At 45.3% G+C, this 18982-nt stretch overlaps 1 non-coding gene across 1 annotated transcript; it reads right to left on the bottom strand.

Annotated features, from left to right (window-relative positions):
• Positions 1-246: 246 nt before the first annotated feature.
• LOC138989557 (U6 spliceosomal RNA) lies at positions 247-353 on the bottom strand. The gene has a single exon (XR_011465838.1). It is a non-coding gene; the product is annotated as a U6 spliceosomal RNA (small nuclear RNA).
• Between the last annotated feature and the right edge of the window lie 18629 nt (positions 354-18982).

The raw sequence follows: 18982 nt of genomic DNA, 5'->3' as shown, positions 1-18982 counted from the left end.
TTATTCAGCAGCGTGTTGTTCAGCCTCCATATGTTGGAATTTTTAATAGTTTTTCTCCTGTAATTGAGATCTAATCTTACTGCATTGTGGTCAGAAAAGATGCTTGGAATGATTTCTATTTTTTTGAATTTACCAAGACTAGCTTTATGGCCCAGGATGTGATCTATCCTGGAGAAGGTTCCAGGTGCACTTGAGAAAAAGGTGAAATTCATTGTTTTGGGATGAAATATCCTATAGATATCAATTAAAAATATGGAACGCTTCACAAATTTACGTGTCATCCTTGAGCAGGGGCCATGCTAATCTTCTCTGTATCGTTCCAATTTTAGTATATGTGCTGCCGAAGCGAGCACCTCTTTAAAGTTCTAATCCAAGGTGATGAATTACTTACCTTCATTACCAAGAATTTCTTTCCCTAAATTGAAGAGATGTAAGCCACAAATGAGAGGAAAGGAAATCTCTGGTGTAAAGATCGACTGTTGAACCTTTGAACATCAACCCCTTCCTAGACATCCTCCTAAAAAACCAATAAGAACTCTTTTAAATCAAATAGCCCCTCACTGTCAAAGAAAGTGCCTAAAAACCCTGAGAGATCTGCTCAGGGCAACAGTGCTAAGATCCAACAACTTTTGAAGTTCTGTTCTTGCCGCTGATCCCCTCTGTTTAGAGAAAGAATCCCTGTAGAGAAAAGAGGTGAGACTTCAGATGAATAACTACAACATTCACAGGATCAGCATTTAGAGCCTAACAGGATGGGCTCAGAAAACAACTTGATTAACACAAACATAAATGAATCTCTGATCACCCTAAAAAGGACAAGCTGTTTCCTTTTCCCTACTAAGGATTTTCCCTGTGTCCTCTGTGGAACTGACGAAAAAAAAAATCTGTCTTTTCTTTGTGTTAATCAAATTGTTTTCTGAGCCCATCCTGCTAGGCTCTAAATGCTGATCCTGTGAATGTTGTATTTACTCACCTGAAGTCTCCCCTCTTTTCTCTATTTGGTAAACATTTTGTACTTCGTAGCTGCCGCTAGCATTTCAGCCAGCCTAGACAAGGAAAAGGAAGTGAAAGGGAGAACACAAGTCGAAGGAAAATCAGAAAATAAAGAAAGAAAAGACATAGTAAAGAAGAGAATACGCATGCTTCAAAAAAGGAGAGAGAAAGACAGTTGAGGGAAGCATTCTTTTGTCATTTCCATATCTGGTCAGTCAACAAGTTCTGTCTGTTGTCCTTTATTCTGATTCTCTAACAGAGCTTCGTTTCTGTTCATACCACTTTCTTTTAGGCCATAGGACATACCGTGGGTTAAAATAAAAGCCAGGTCACGTTCTCTTCTTCTTGTGCCTGGATGATTCTGATAGCTCCATGACTGGGATGCACGTCACATAAATCTGCATCAGACTCTGCTGTCAGAGTATTGCTCTCTCGCACGCTGCGCACAAGCCCTCCAGCATTTCCTGGCTCCAGCTTCATCACATTAAATTCTGCCTTTCAGCCTGGCTCTTAGTTGCCTTCACTGCGTCACCCCGCCGGCATTGCCCTAATCAGACTGTCTCGCCGACCTCCCCTTCTCATTCTGCCTTTTGTGTTCCTGCCTTTTAGAACACCCTTCCAGCTGGGCATTTCCTCCCTGAATTCTGCCTGCTCCTGAAGGTCAGTCAAGTCTCCCCTTCTCTGTGAAATTTTCTGTCTGTCCCACCTTTATCTTCCTTCTCTCATAGACGTTTCAGAGCCCAAGTTGCGTAATGTGCAGTATTGAGTGGCAAAACCCCTGAAGGTGGGGAAAGAGTATAGCAAGTCTTCGGATTTACACTGGCTTTGCATTGTCTCCCATGCTTCGTGGTGAGGAGGGATGGCAGCTGTTCCCCTCTCTGGAGCTCTGTTTTCTTGTCTGTGAACGGGGGAAATGCTGTTTTACCTGAGAGGGTCAGTGGAAGAAGAATGTAGGTGAACGGATAGGCATCTGGTACTTAACACCACACCCGGCCCACAAAGAAAACACCCCAGATAAGGCAATATGTTGCTTCTTGTTTTCATACCCTTCCAAGAGAAACTCTTCTTCCCACAGCTCCAGAGCGATGCCCACTGTTTTGGATGCTTTTGGGATACAGGTTAAAAAAAAGTGCCTGGTAAAAAGTGATTAAGTAATACTAATTAAGAAAAAACACCTGATAAATATAAGGTCTGGAGGTAAGCAATGCTAGGGCCAGTATTGAGGCTCACGACGTCAGGGCTCTAAGCCAGTACCTCTGAGTCACTTTGGTTAGTACTGGAAAGCCTGACTTATCCTCATGGAAGGAAGAAAAGAAATCTCTTTTTACATCTCTCTTTTATTTGGGAAGAAAATCTTTGCTAGTAGACTTCCTTTCATACCTTATTGGCCAGAACTATGTGATGTATGCACTTCCAGTTCAAAGGGAGTGTAGGTAAGTGTGTATCTGGCCAAAGGGGAATGCATTTATAGTAATCAGCCTGAACTAGTCATGATTCTTCCTCTGGGCTCAGGCACATTCCAGCTTGATACCAGAAGGGAGTTCTAGGGGATGGCTATAATGTAGGTGTCGACCATGACTGCCCTCTGGGTAACTCGAGATGCCACCTGGGTTCTTCTAGCCATGACTGGTTGTATCGGAACAAACATTGACCTAACCTGGATCAATGAGGTTCTCTCCCATTAGAATATGAATTAAGAGCTCAGGAGTCAGTGGTTCCTGATTCCAGTGCCTGACATTCTGTGATAGAGCTCAGCATCTTTCCAGTAAGTCTCCTTCAGGGGGTTTCTGTTGCTTGAAATCAGAGAGCCTGATTGAGCCTTAGACTCACTTAAACAGTCCCAATTAATAATCACTAAGATAATAACTATTACCATATTAAATGCCCTCTTTCGTTTCTTAATGGTTTCATGCATGTTTGTCTCTTCGTGCACATCCCTCAAGGCAGAAATCAGCTGTGTACTTACTTCCCATAGTATTGGCCACAGAGGATGAAGAGTCCCCTTAATCCTTTTTGAGTAACTGTTTGATTGGTTGGTTGCTACTCTTTTCTAGTTAATATTTTTAACACTTCCAAAAGTAGATAAAAACAAAGACATGGTGATATATTATCCATCAGATTAGCAAAATGCAGTTCCAGATTGCTGGTTTGATTAATTTAAAATATAGCAAGTTGACAGAAGAACAAAGCGACATAAACTAATATAAAAACAGTTGTTGTATTATGGTCTAACAGGTAGTATTATGGATCTATTATCATCATACTAATCTTTCAAATTTCCTACACAGGCCATGAAATTACTTTCAGAATTTGAAAAGAAATAAGTTCATAAGAGGCAATCAGGGAAAAATGTATTTGGCCGCTTAGTACAAGTTTCTTAATTTCCTTCTTTTTTCTAAGGGTATGCTACAAATAAACTTTAACATTAGAGACACTTTGGCCTTCATTAAACAGTGTTCAATTTGAATTTCGACTTTTAACTCCAGAATAATATTAATCTCGGGCTTCCCACGTGGCTCAGTGGGTAAAGAATCTGCCTGCAATGCAGGAGACACAGGAGATGAGGGTTCGATCCCTGGGTTGGAAAGATCCCCTGGAGGTTGACTTGGCAACACACTCCAATATTCTTGCCTGGAGAATTCCATGGATAGAGGAGCCTGGCAGGCTACAGTCCATAGGTTTGCAAAGAGTTGGGCACAATTGAAGTGACTGAGCATGCGTGCATTCAATATTAATCTCATAGGAAAGTTTAACCCAATTTTAAGCACACATGATACCAAATCACAAGTGTTCCCTTAAGGAACTTTAAAAAAATTCTATTTAATTGAAAACAATTTAAAAAATGAACAAAAGATTGTTTGGCTATGTTTTAAGCCAAAAATCATTTGAGTTTTATTGACATCTCACTATTGTTTAAAAGGAATGCTACTTTGTTAACAGATTGTCCAAATGTTTAATGGGCATTTCTGCAAAAGCCTGACAAGTAAAAACAAAATTTCTCCAGAATCCAGTATCACAAAAGCTTTTGTTTCAAGCTACAAATTAGACAAATCTGTTTTTATCCTAACACTCTGAACATTTTATATCAAACAGCCCCAGTGTAAAGTAAATATCCATGTCTTCAAAAAACAGAATTAATATTAGAATTCTTTTTGTTTGTAAAGAGAACTGGATCCAACAGGTTCCAGATGTCACGACTGGACCACAGATGTATCCACAATGACAATGAGGTGAGTACATTTTTTTGTTGTTTTGATTCCAAGTAGAAACAATCTCCACTTACAAATTCACATTAAGGCCACGAAAAACTGTACTCTTATTCTCGGTAAATGCTATTGTTTTAGCAAAGCGCTTCAAGACCTAATGTTATTTAAGGCCCACACCTTCCTATCACAGCCTTGGCAGCAGATACACAGACACCTCATCTTTAACAATCCGCCACTGTTGATGTTGATGACCTTGAAAGGGTCATCAGGGGCCAGTGTTCACCCAGGCTACCTTCAGAAGTGCAGAGAAAAGGCAGCTTCCGTAAATTTAACTTTCTTCAACAGGGTCCCCTGGGGTAACAGGGATAGAGGAGGTTGTGAATGAGGCTGAGCGAGCTCCTGTGGGTAGCATTTCCGTCTCTCTTAGCAGTCCCCTTTAGGGTGAACTCATTTGATTTGGGTCTTGGGATAAGATTTCTTTTCAGGGAAGCTTTCTTACCTCCCGTTTCTCTCAAAAATGGCAGCTGGTAGATGGAGATTTTCTGAGGCCTCTTGTTGGAGGGGTACAAGGGCCTCTGATCTAGGCTGGCTCCTCATTGGTTGGAGCTGTAGAGTGGGAGGGCATGGGGAAGGGCTCTCTGTGCCGATGACCCCTGGGGGGCCTGCCTGGGTCCCTGGACATGGGTAACTCCCCTGCTGTGTGGCCTGATACTCCTGTAGGGGCGGGTCTGGGCAGCACCCATCCCAAAACCACGCTGTGAGCCCAGCACAGTCCACACTCAAAGCACAGCAAGGAGTTGGGGCCCTGGGGGGACTTGGGGCTGGCCCCGCCCTAGCCCCTGCCCAGCCCAGCCCAGCCCCATCACTCTGCGTGCCCACCAGCTTACCTCTCAGGCTGGGGCTTTCCTCTCTTCTTCTGGTGTATCCTGACCATCTGGGGCTTTGACCTGGAGTGGGGTGTCAGGATACACGGGTCTCATAGCCCATGCTCCCCTGTCTTCTCCCTACAGGGCTCCTGAGCAACCGGGGGCACCTTTTCTCCATCTTGCCAGGTTCCAGAGGCTCTGTCACCCTTTCCTGTAGAGGCAATGGGAATGGAGGAGAGCCAGATCACCCATGAAGGGGACATGAAAATACAGAGGAAGCGTTACATATTCTAACTGCTCCTTGAGTGTGTCTCTGCAGGCTTGGCAGAGTGCATGCACAGAACAACAGTGACATAGATACGACTGAAGTTGCCTTTTTTATCACATAAACGCCTGGAGGTGGGGAGTCCAGGGCAGGTATGACTCCAGGAAGTCCCCCTTGACCCAGGGTTGCTTGGGTCTGATAGGTCCACCATGTGTGACCTCTAGTCTCGAGGGCACCTTGTGGTCCAAGATAGAGGCCCGGTTCCATCCATCATGTCTGCACTCTGGCCAGAGACGCGAAGGACGAGAAGACACAGAGCAACAGGTGACTGCCAGCCGGCTTGGACGGAAGCTTCAGAGGCCCCTGCAGGACGTGCTGAAGCCCTGTGTGTGCAGCACGACCATCAGCGTATCCGTTGTAGGCTGCCTGGAAGTTCAGAGGGGCATGATGCTGCTGCGGGAATTAGGTGAGGACAGGCACGCTGCAGATGATGCTGTTATGTGGAGCTGATGGGACGCTCAGATATAAATGTGCACCAGGTTTGTGTTCGAGATTGAAATATGAGTCCATTTCTTCTTTCCCTATATTTTCCTGCATCTCACTAAATCGAAAGAATAACACTGCCATACATATTTGACATGATTATATTTGACTTCGCCTTTCCTTCTTAGCCTTTGTTTACTATTGGCTTTAACACACAGATTGTTTGAATTTGTAGGTTCTTATTTGTCCAATCCCTTGTTGAAAGTGTGGTACTACTTTTACAAATAAGTTGTTATACAACTTGTAGTTCTACTAGATAAGACACAGCAAATTATTTTAAAGCAAATTTTTTATTTAGGGAAGGAACACTTAAAATGGTTTTCCTTGCTTATCTAACTAGAGATTCCCACTTCTCTAGGGAAGGAGTACAAAGAAACTCTTTTCTGCCCTGTTAATATCAGGGCTTTAACATGGGCTATATTGGTACACATTAGGAAGTCAAATCATGAGGAGTTAAACTGAGAATAAAATATTTAAGTGTGATCAGGTACAATTAGTATTTTAGACATTAGTAGCCTCATATAAAGAAAAAAAGGATTTTTTTTCCTGAGGAAAAATGAGCTTGAACCAAGAATAGAATTAAAAGTACAAGGCTAGTGAAAAATCAGACCAGATTAATATTAGCTACTGTCTCTAATGTATAATAGAAAGCAAGCATTTATTTCTTTGTGTAATTTTGATCACCTAAGATTAATACAGCTACACACCTGGATGAAAACCAGCTGGCATTAGGATATTTACCAAGGGAGGAATGCAGAGGTGTTGAACAAGGAAGCTGGGAAAGCTACCACTCCCAAGAGTATAATCGTGAGGTTTCACAGGACCTAATCAGATACCTCATTTGAGCACAGGAGGAGGCGGCACTGTGGGGATTGTACAGACCAGACCAAGAGTAGTATAAGTAGCTGAAGCCCCACAAAAGAAGGATCACGGCAGACACTGTAGGCTGGCTTACTCAAACTCAAACTCTAACCCCCGTCTCCCTTACCTGTCTCAACTGCAAAGGTGGCAAAAGCTGAAATGTTTCTTTTCATCCTCTGTTATGGCAAGTGGGACACACAACACATTTCGGGTCAGTGAGATACAGGCAGAAGCTCTTGAGGGGGCAGCCCTGACTGTGTCACCTCCTGAAGAAAAGGCACAGCCTCCTGAAGAGAAGCCCCTTGCCCGCCATTCTTTCTCTTTCCCTTCCACACAGTCGTAAGGCTTGGAGGGGCAGCAGCCATCTGAGGACTGTGAATTGGCGAGCGCAACATGAAAATCATTATTAAAGATGGTGGTGGTTTAGTCTATAAGTCATGTCCAACTCCTGTGACCCCATGAACTGTAGCCTGCCAGGTTCCTCTGTCCCTGGGATTCTCCAGGCAAGAATACTGGAGTGGGTTCCCATTTCCTTCTCCAGGTTATTAAAGACCACATCATGTATAATTTCACTTGTAAGAAATATCCAGAAAGAGCAAATAGATAGAGACAAAAATTAACTAGCGGTGGTCAGGAGCTGGGGGGAGAGGGACGTGCTGAGTGGCTACTCATGGGGATGGGGTTTTTTGTGGGGTGATAAAAATATTCTGAAATTGGTCACGATGGTGGCATGACTTGTGAATATACTAAAACCCACTTTAAGAGATTGCAGTAATTATATTTCAATAAAAATAATTTGTAATAATAGTTCTCATTGCATGTAAAAATACACTGTATTTTTATATAACCCTGCTCTCTGAGGATCTGAGATTGAAAAAAAGAAAGTTTTAAACCAAAAGCAGGCTCGGTGGTTAGCAAATTGTGTCAGTCTAAAACAAGCAAAAAGTAAACCCTTCAAAATGAAAATGAAAAATCACAGACTTTGCTTTCTAAAAAAAAAAAGAAGGAAGTGAGCTATTCAGGATGATATAATTGAATTTTGGAGAAGCCTGTTTCAGTAACCCCCAAATACAGCAGAGCACAGTGATCATATTGTTCTTCCTTTTCTGGAAAAGGTGACCGTTTTTCAGATCATAATGTTGTAAAGACAAAATTTAAGAACATACGAGGTGTTATCCTTTATCAGCAATAGTATTTCTGAGACTGAGCAGGCACCCAAGTTTTAAAAAGTCACAAAATATTATTCTTATAAAAAATGTTGATGAAATATATTTTTAAAAGTAAAATAAATGATTTTGGTTTGTTCATTCTTAACATAAAAGTGATTAACTTTTGGTTTTATTGACTAAAACATACAAGTCAAATTTTGATCTTTGGCTCAATTAACTGATTTGTGTTCTAGATTTTGCTGTCTTCACTAATCTGGGTATGCATGAGCTCTAATTAGTCTCCTGTCAATAAATCACACCTTCAGAGTGTTCTGTGGTGAAGCAGGTTTGGGAGATGCTGCCAGGGCGTAATTCTCCACACACCTTTACACCAGAAAGTTATATTTAGGAATGTGTTAGGTAATGCTTGGAGGAGGGAGTGGCAACCCACTCCAGTATTCTTGCCTCGAGAATTCCATGGACAGAGGAACCTGGTGAGTTACAGTCCACAGGGCTGCAGAGTCAGACGCAACTGAGCGACTTTCACTCCCTAGCACTAGGTGATGTTACAGGAGTGAATGATCCCCAGATCTCACTGTGTATTTCTAAAAAGTTGATTTTGAGCTCACACTCCAGATCTTGGGCAAATCAGTGGAGCGTCTGCTCACCGCAGCTTAACGGCGGTTAGTCTCCACATTCATGTTCACGAGCTCCTTGGAAGGCGTTCGCGTGTCCCGCGTGGGCAGTTACATGCACTGCCCAGGAGAACGTGTGTCTTTTCTACTCACATGTCATTGACCAAAGCCAACTACATGACCACACCTAATTTCACTGGGGTCAGGGAGCTGCACTCTTTGCGTGTGTTGAAAGGGAGAGAAGCCGGCTATTGAGCAGCCCTAATAGCCACCCTCTAGTCCGGCCACTGTCCAACAGAGGGATAATGCAAGCCCAAATGCAACTTCCAGTTTATTAAGCCACACTAAAAGAAAAGGACTTCCCTGGTGGTCCAGTGGTCAAGGACACACCTGCCAGTGCAGCGGACATGGGCTCCATCCCCGGTTCAGAAAGACTCCACGCTGCAGGGCGACTGTCGGCGTGTGCCGCGACTCTGACGCCCGTGCTCAAGAGCCCGAGATCCGCAATAAGAGAAGTCACCACGATGAGAAACTCACATGCAACTGGAGAGTAGCCCCCACTTCAGCTGCAACTAGAAAAAGTTCACATGCAGCAATGAAGACCCAGCACAACCAAAGATAAATGAAAAAACAAAATAAATTTTAAAAGAGAAAGAGGCAGGTGAAATTACTTATAATAATGTACCTTATCCATGGAATTCTCCAGGCAAGAATACTGGAATGGGTTGCCGTTTCCAACTGCAGGGGATCTTCCTGACCCAGGGATTGAAACTGTGCCTTCTGTGTCTCCTGCATCGGCAGGCAGATTCTTCCCCACTGAGCCACCTGGGAAGCCCTAATAATGTACTTTATTTAAACCAATTTACCTAAAATATTATCGTTTCAACATGTAACCACAACAAGTTATTGAGAAACTTTATTATTTCTTGGACCTACGGCTTTGAAGTCTGTCTTCCCTTTCAGCCTAGCTCAACTCTTATCAACCCTACTTCAGATGCTCCATAGCCACATGTGGCTTCCATACTGACGGTGTATCACCAGGGTCATGGCCCAGGAACATAGCTTTAAACACTACCACAAGCGTGGAATTTCCTCGAAGAGACTTGTTTTAAATCTTTAGAATTTAATTTAAAAAATAGCATGTATATTTTCATATAAAAACAATGTGTTAATGAATTATTATTGCATGACAACTGCTCGGGGAGGATGGGCCACGGTAACTCCCTTGCTCTCTGCTTCTTGCCAGCATATTACCTGCAACCCCAGAGGGACTAAGCCGGGACCTGGAGGCTCCTCGTCCAGTTTTGGGGACACTGACTCGCTGGAGGGTCTTGAGTAAGTCGTGTGGACTTGCTGAGCTCAGTTTCCTCATCTGTAAGATGGCCTGTTTAAGTGAAATCATCGTGAAAGCATTTTTTAAAACAAGATTCACGTATGTGTTTATTAGTTTTTGGCCACGCTGGGTCGTCCTTGCTGCATGTGGGCTTCCTGCAGTTGCAGTGAGTGGGGCTACTCTTCGTTGCAGTGTGCAGGCCTCTCGTCACGGCTTCCCTTGTGGCAGAGCACAGGACGCAGGCACGTGGGCTCCAGGCACGTGGGCTCCGGGAGTTGCCACGTTGGGCTCATGAGTTGTGGCGCGTGGGCATAGTTGCTCCACAGCATGTGGCACCCAGGGATGGGACCCGTGTCCACTGCATTGGCAGGTAAATTCTTGGCACTAGACTGCCAGGGAAGCCCTCGAAAGCACTTTTTCAAACCTCAAAGTCTAAGATTCTAGTTAGGATAACACAGACTATCATGACAAGGACTGCATTTTCTTTCTTTCTTTTTTTTTTTTTTTAAGAAAAAGTGGCCTTAGGGAATTCCCCTGGCAGTCCAGGAGCTGCCAGGATTCCATGCTTTCACTGCCAAGGAGGGCAAGGGTTTGATCTCTGGTCGGGGAGCTAAGACCCTGCGAGCTGCACAGTGCAGCCAAAAAAAAAAAAAGAAAATTTTTTTAAATTAAAAATAAATAAAAGAAGGAAAAAAGAAAAGAGAATTGGCCTTTTGTATACTAGCTTGTAGAGTAACTCGTTTGGGGCTCCTTTTCCAAAAGAGGAAATGGCTATGTTCTTTCTACCTCCAGCGGTTATCCATCTAAACTTTATCATTACCGAGCAGCTCCCAGGAAAAGCTAATCCTGCAGCCCCCTGGGTTGTGTGGCTTCTGAGCCTTGCCTTAGGTTTAGGGATCTGAAATCAAGACCTTGCTGACAGCGGGTGCCTGTAACAAATTCCCTCTTCTGGCTCTGCGCCCTGGAGTCCCACTGGGCATTCCTGCTCACAGCCTGCCGGGAGAAAGTCCAGGGTCCATAACTGATTAATGATCCACAGGGGTTTTGGAGGCCCAGGTAATTATTTGAACAGTAAAGGGGAGGGGAGCGAGACCTTCCTGCTTTGTCCGCAGGCAGTGAACTAGGCTGAGGACGGAGGGGCCTGCACTCCCCAGGGCCCCTGGGCTGTGCCGGCCTCGGGTTGGCTGTGGACGGACCGCAGTGCAGGGAGAGAAGGCCAGAAAGGCCCAGGCACGGGCTTTGCTGGGGTCCCAGCTGCTGCACCAGGCAGTGTCTTCCTGCGCTCTGCTCTCAGTTCACTCACAAGGAACGTTCCAGTTCCTCTTATTATTCCCCATCTCTTCTCAGACAGGTCACCAGGATTAATGAGCAGAGTTCATTTACCGTCGCACAGACCTTTGGGAATAAAGAATTTAGAACCACGTGACTAGAGAATACAACTCATTAATTGCATGCCAGGCAAAACGGCTTTTTTAGAAATGTTAATAATGGTTCTTCATCATACGACATTGAAGGGAGACAGTATTTTCTGGTGTCTTCAAGCCTATGTAAAAGCATACGTCGTTTTTATGAGAATCTCTAGTCTGTTGGGCCCCCTGATGTTCAAGGAGGTAAGAAATCAGGAACCGAAAAACTTCCTGCTTAAAGAATATTTGGACTCCAGCATGTGGGCTGGGACATTGATTCCAGCCAGCTTATGCAGAAACTAACCTTCAACAGTTTTCTTACCCCTTTGGGCTGAAATTCATACCCAGTTTGAGTTTTCCCTTAAGAACTAGCCCCCGTGTTTTAAAACATATGATAAAGGACCAAAGAGGATGCCGCTCAGTTTTCCTTCCAACTGAGACACCTTATCAGTAAATTCCTGCATTCCTGCGGCAGTTTCCAGCCAGCAGGACAAAATGAGAATTCATGTGAGTTCAGGTGAGGTGAAGTGAGGCTGTTTACTTGAAAAAACACCCGTGCCTTGGTTCTGTTACAGCTGGGTATTTATTTCTGGCGCTGTCTGCCAGCAGTCCCGTTGAGCGGGCGGGCGCTGGGCTGAGCCTTTGCCGGGAGCCGACACGTCCTCCTTCTCCCTGCACGATCTCAGACGGTCTCACCGGTCTCACCGGGCGCTGCGTCCAGCCCGCCTTCGCGGAGGGGGCTTCCGGGCTGCTGCGGGCGGGGCCCTCCGGATTCGCGCTCCTTCTCGGGCCGTCGCGGGCTCCTGACCCGCAGCTGCCTCTCCCGTGTGTCTCCCCGCTGGTCTCGCCTGCACACCACGCCTCACACCTGCGGCCGTCCCGAGCACGCCGAGCGCTTTCTCACACCCATGCCCCCCCTCGACGTCCTCTCGGACCGAGACCGAGATCATCCTCCGCTCCCTTTTCGCCTGCTTGCTAGATGACCCTTGCCTTGTTCCTCGAGACCCCCGAGGCTCTTCTAAGATCCCCTGCTCCCACCCCCACCGCCCTCGTCCCAGGCAGCTACCCGTCCCCTGTTCTTTCAAAGCAGATGCGTTGCCCTTCTCTCCCCAGCACAGCTCTTCTTACAGGGTTTTGGTGAGGGAAGGGGCGCTGGGGATGTTCAGGATATGCCACCCCCAAACATGGCACCTTGGTGGGTTGAATATTTTCTGCTGAAGGAATATGAGAACTCTTTGACCTTCCCCTGAAGAAGGTCATAAGACCCTCATGTGAGAGGTGTCCTCCCTATACCTGGGAGAAAGGAAGATCTTTATCTCCAAGACAGAGGAACTCTGGAAGGAATCTGAAAGAACGGGTCTTACAAAGTTTCCCCCAGGTTACAACTCTTAGCTCCCTACGCTTAGCACAGTACTGGCTCCAATTTCTTTAAGTTGGACAAAGCAACAGGCTACTCTAAACTGTATAAATGGAGTTGAGGCAGCCTAGCTGTGGCTCATTTATTTGCTCAGGAACAGGTACTGAGTTCCTCTGAGGGTTGAGGTTATGCGAGTGAGCAGCTGAGTGTGGTGGAGAGGACAGAAACGAGTTGAAATCATGACTCTGATTTTAAGCCTTTCTACAGTTACGCTTTCTGCAGAAGAGCGATTAGCAATTCCAAGGCATAGGATTGTTGAGAAGATTAAACGAGATAATGCCTGTGAAATAGCTGCTGTCCATGACACGTTGCAGACAAGTTATAACCGTCTCTGCCCACCTTTAGCTGGATGTTGGTGGTTTCCTGTATGCTCTAGGTCAGGTTCCAAGAAGTGGGCCTGAAATGGGAATTCTCATGAAAGTGCTTTATTGAGGAAATGTACTTCAGGAGAAACCTATAAGGGAGGGTGTGCAGGCAGATAAGACAGCGGAAGAAGCCACGCAAGGACACGAACTCAGCAGCCTTGGCCTGACTCATGGCAGCTCTGTAGCATCCACAGCTCCACAGTCTCTCCCCGTTGAGACAAGCGGGTTGGCTCTTTGCACTTCATATCATTCAGTTGTTAGCTGTCTATCAGCTGCCCTGGTTGGATTGGGGGAGTCACTTCCAGGGACAAGGGGATCCTGCCAGCTGAGGTCTATTCTCAGGACAAGGGAGGCATCTGTGAGCTATTTGCAGTCAACCCTCAGGGAAGCTGGGGCATGGGTGCACAGGCCTGGCAGAGGGCATCTGGGCAGCATACCACAGCATCTCCTACAACAGAGCCAAAACAGACAGACTGTATTTGAAGTAGGTCTTAATAACAGAGGTGGAAATGTGTACGAAGAGACGAAGGAGACGTCTTCACTGATTTCCAGTTGGGAGAGCATCACTGCCCAAGACTTGGGAGGGAAACTGGGGTTCTTTCCTTCCGTGTGTGAGATCCCTTGCTGGGTGCTGGATAAGACCACGGTGATTATGTGATGGGCATCCTGTTTGGCTCGAGTTTGTATAACATGAACGGGGAAGAGAAATAAGGTTGGAAAAGTCAACTGAAAGCAGGCTGGACAGGGGATGTTTGGGATCACAGGGGATGAGCAAGGTAAGACTTAACAACGCATGATGAAGCTGTGCCATGGGACACATATTCATCCAAGGGCCAGGCCGTGGGAGAAGAAGGAGTCATCAGCCCTGGGAAGGGCAAATTCTGGAAGGCCTTCATGACCTCTGAGCCACATAAAGCCGGAGAGGGACCATGCCTTTGGCAGAAGCGGAAGAGGCGAAGACCTTGTCCCCAGGAGACTGGGTGAGTGAGTACACAGATAAGACGAGCGCTGGGGACCCCGGAACCCGCTTCATTCTGCTCCCACGGGCAGTCGGGCTGGAAGGGGCCTTGACAGGTGGACAGAGGGGATGGGCTTCCTACACGGGCACTAATGGGCCAGTGCGGGTGCTCAGGCAAGAGGAGGCGTGTTAAACGTGGTGCTTAAGGTTTTCGGCTTCTGAATACCTGGGAAACTTTAGCTTTTACCTAACTGCTCCTAATGTTAACATGTTACATAGACACAGCACTATTATCCATAGCAAATTAGCATGAATAAAGTATTATTATATAATCGACAGGCATTATTCAAATGTCTCCAGTTTCCCTACGAATGTCCTTTGGACTGTCTCAGGACCCAGTGCAGGACCCCACGTGGCACATGGTGGCCATGTCCCCTGGTCTCTCTGACCTGTGACAGTTGCTCAGTCCTGGTCTTTCATAACTGTGACACGTTGGAACAGTCCAGGCCCGTCGTCACTTATTTGGTGGAATGGCCCTCAAGTTGCGCTTGTCTGATGTTTTCTCACGCTCGCACTGAGGTTATGACTTTTTGATAAGAATACCACAGAAGCGATGAGGTGCTTTTCTCAGTGCATCTTATCAGGGGGTACATGGTATTGATATGTCTTATTACTGGCAATGTTAATTTTGATCACGTGGCCAAGGTAGATCTGCCAAGCTTCTCTACTGCAGAGTTATTGTTAGGGAAAGAAAATGTGTCAAATTAGAGTTCACAGGACCTACCTGGGCTTTCACATGTCCAGTCTGATTCTGTGTTCCCTTTTAGAGTGGGCTGTTCGCTCATTCAGTTCTTGTGTACTCACCATGTGGCCAGTTCCATGCTGGATCCCACCGTGAACCCACAGACACAACCCCTGTGTTGTGGAGCCTGGTGGGAGGAAACTTTAAGCAGAATATTGCCAGATGGAGTGGAAGCACGTGACAAGGGGTTGTACTAGCCTGGGAGGAGAGGAAATGTGGTGGTCTGCGGAAGATGGTTGTGCTGAGACCTGAGGGGCAGTAAGAATTTTCCAGAAGAAGGGTTAACTCTTAGGATCAGTTCAGTTCAGTTCAGTCGCTCAGTCGTGTCTGACTCTTTGTGACCCCATGAACTGCAGCCGCCAGGCCTCCCTGTCCATCACCAACTCCCAAAGTTTACTCAAACTCACGTCCATCGAGTTGGTGATGCCATCCAGCCATCTCATCCTCTGTCGTCCCCTTCTCCTCTTGCCCCCAATCCCTCCCAGCATCAGGGTCTTTTCCAATGAGTCAACTCTTCACATCAGGTGGCCAAAGTATTGGAGTTTCAGCTTTAGCATCAGTTCTTCCAGTGAACACCCAGGACTGATCTCCTTCAGAATGGACTGGTTGGATCTCCTTGCAGTCCAAGGGACTCTCAAGAGTCTTCTCCAACACCACAGTTCAAAAGCATCAGTTCTTCGGTGCTCAGCCTTCTTCACAGTCCAACTCTCACATCCATACATGACCACTGGAAAAACCATAGCCTTGACTAGACGGACCTTTGTTGGCAAAGTAATGTCTCTGCTTTTCAATATGCTGTCTAGGTTGGTCATAACTTTCCTTCCAAGGAGTAAACATCTTTTAATTTCATGGCTGCAATCACCACCTGCAGTGATTTTGGAGCCCCCAAAAATAAAGTCAGCCACTGTTTCCACTGTTTCCCCATCTATCTGCCATGAAGTGATGGGACCAGATGCCATGATCATAGTTTTCTGAGTATTGAGCTTTAAGCTAACCTTTTCACTCTCCTCTTTCACTTTCATCAAGAGGCTCTTTAGCTCCTCTTCACTTTCTGCCATAAGGGTGGTGTCATCTGCATATCTGAGGTTATTGAGATTTCTCCCGGCAATCTTGATTCCAGCTTGTGCTTCTCCCAGCCCAGCGTTTCTCATGATGTTCTCTGCATAGAAGTTAAATAAGCAGGGGGAAAATGTACAGCCTTAACGTACTCCTTTTCCTATTTGGAACCAGTCTGTTGTTCCATGTCCAGTTCTAGCTGTTGCTTCCTGACCTGCATACAGGTTTCTCAAGAGGCAGGTCAGGTGGTCTGGTATTCCACGTCCATCTCTTTGTGACCCCATGGACTGCAGCCTGCTGGGCCGCTCTGCCCATGGGGCTCTCTAGGCGGGAACACTGCAGTGGCTGCATACCTTCTCCACTCACTTAGCGTCTTGGCCTCCAAGTCCATCCATGTTGCTGCAAACGGCAGAATTCACTTTTTATGGCTGAGTAGTGTTCCTGTGTGTGTGTGTGTGTATGCGCACGTGTGTGTTTGTTTACATACCATATCTTATTATCTGTTCATCTGTTGATGGACACACTTAGGTAGCTTCCATATCTTGGCAATTGTAAATAATGTAGCTGTGAACATTGGGATGTGTATATCTTTTAGAACTGGTCTTTTTGCTTTCTTTCAGATATATACCAGGAGTGGGACTGCTGAGTCATATATGATAGTTCTATTTTTGTGTTTGAAGAAGCCTCCATACTGCTTTCTGTAATGACTGCACCAGTCATTCTCACCGACAGTATACATGGGTTTCCTTCTCTCCATATCCCAGACAGCGTTTGTTATGTCTTGTGTTTTTAATAGTAGCCATTCTGACAGGTGTGAGGTGATGTCTCATGGTGGGTCTGCATTTCCCTGATGATTAGTGATTTTGAGCATCTTTTTATGTGTCTGTTGACTGTTTACATGCCTTCTTTGGAAACAGAAATATTCAGGTTTTCTGCCCATTTTTTAATCAGGTTGTTTGGGTTTCTTTTTTTGAGTTGTATAAGCTATTTGTATATTTTGGATATCAATCGCCTATTGGTCATTTGCAAGTATTTCCTCCTGTTCAATAGATTGTCTTTTTGTTTTATTGAAGATTTCTTTAGCTCTCCAAAAGCTTTTAGGTTTAATTAGGTCTCATTTGTATATTTTTTTATTTTATTTCCTTTACTTTAGGAGACAGGTCCCTACCCCCACCCCCCCAAATTACTGCAATTTCTGTCAAAGCATGTTCTGCCTGCTTTACTCTAGGAGTTTTATAGTATCCAGTCTTACATTTCACTGGCGAAGGGAATGGCAAACCACTTCTGTATTCTTTCCTTGAGAATCTCATGAACAGTATAAAAAGGCAAAAAGATAGGACACTGGAAGATGAGCCCCCCATGTCAGTAGGTGTCCAGTATGCTGGAGAAGAGCAGGGAAATAGCTCCAGAAAGAATTAAGAGGCTGGGCCAAAGTGGAAATGATGCCCAGTTTTGGATTTGTCTGGTGGTAAAGGTAGAGACCCATGATACAAAGAACAATATTTCATAGGAACTTGGAATAATAGGTCTGTGAATCAAGGTAAATTGAATGTGGTAAAATAGGAGATGGCAAGAGTGAACATCAACATTTTAGGAATCAGTGAACGAAAAAGGAAAAAAAAAAAACACCAACAATAAAAATTAGTGAAGGAAAGGGAAGTCTGGCATGCTACAGTACAGCTCAGCTCAGTTCAGTTGCTCAGTCATGGCCGACTCTTTGAGACTCCATGGACTATAACACACCTGGCTTCCCTGTCCATCACCAACTTCCAGCTGGAGCTTTCTCAGTCTCATGTTCACTGAGTCAGTGATACCATCCAACCATCTCATCCTCTGTCGTCCCCTTCTCCTCCCGCCTTCAATCTTTCCCAGCATCAGGGTCTTTTCCAGTGAGTCAGTTCTTCCCATCAGGTGGCCAAAGTATTAGAGTTTCAGCTTCAGCATCAGTCCTTCCAATGAATATTCAGAGTTAATTTCCTTTAGGACTGATGCTTTGATCTCCTTGCAGTCCAAGGGACTCTCAAGAGTCTTCTCAAACACCACAGTTCAAAACAATCAGTTCTTCAGTGCTCAGCTTTCTTTATGGTCCAACTCTTGCATCCATACATGACTATTGGGAAAACCATAGCTTTTGACTAGATGGACTTTTGTCAGCCAAGTAATGTCTCTACTTTTTAGTATGGTGTCTAGGTTGGTCATAGCTTTTCTTCCAAGGAGCAGTTCAGTTCAGTTCAGTTACTCAGTCATGTCCAACTCTTTGCGACCCCATAAACTGCAGCACGCCACACCTCCCTGTCCATCACCAACCCCCGGAGTTTACCCAAACTCATGTCCATTGAGTCAGTGATGCCATCCGACCATCTCATCCTCTGTCGTCCCCTTCTCCTCCTGCCCTCAATATTTCCCAGCATCAGGGTCTTTTCATATGAGTCAGCTCTTCACTTCAGGTGGCCAAAGTATTGTAGTTTCAGCTTCAACATCAGTCCTTCCAATGAACACCCAAGACTGATCTCCTTTAGGATGGACTGGTTGGATCTCCTTGCAGTCTAAGGGACTCTCAAGAGTCTTCTCCAACACCACAGTTTGAAAGCATCAGTTCTTCGGCGCTCAGCTTTCTTTATAGTCTGACTCTGGAAAATGACTACTATACATGACTACTGGAAAATCTAAGGAGCAAGCATCTTTTAACTTCATGGCCACAGTCCCCATCTGACGTAATTTCTTGGAGCCCAAGAAAATAAAGTCTGTCACTGTTTTCACTGTTTTCCCATCTATTTGCCATGAAGTGATGGGACCAGATACCATGATCTTAGTTATCGGAATGTTGAGTTTTAAGCCAGATTTTTTACTCTCCTCTTTCACTTTCATCCAGAGGCTGTTCAGTTCCTCTTTGCTTTCTGCCATAAGGCTGGTGTCATCTGCATACCTGAGGTTATTGATATTTTCCTAGTAATCTTGATTCCAGCTTGTGCTTCATCCAGCCTGGCATTTTGCATGAGGTACTCTGCACATAGGTTAAATAAGCAGGGTGACAATATACAGCCTTGACGTACTCCTTTCCCAATTTGGGATCAGTTTGTTGTTCCATGTCCGGTTCTACCTGTTGCTTCTTGACCTGCATACACATT

Source organism: Bos mutus, chromosome 1, assembly GCF_027580195.1.
Source record: "Bos mutus isolate GX-2022 chromosome 1, NWIPB_WYAK_1.1, whole genome shotgun sequence".
Taxonomy (NCBI): Eukaryota; Metazoa; Chordata; class Mammalia; order Artiodactyla; family Bovidae; genus Bos; species Bos mutus.
Note: the sequence above shows the minus strand (reverse complement) of the source record. Positions and strands in the feature narration are given on the sequence as shown.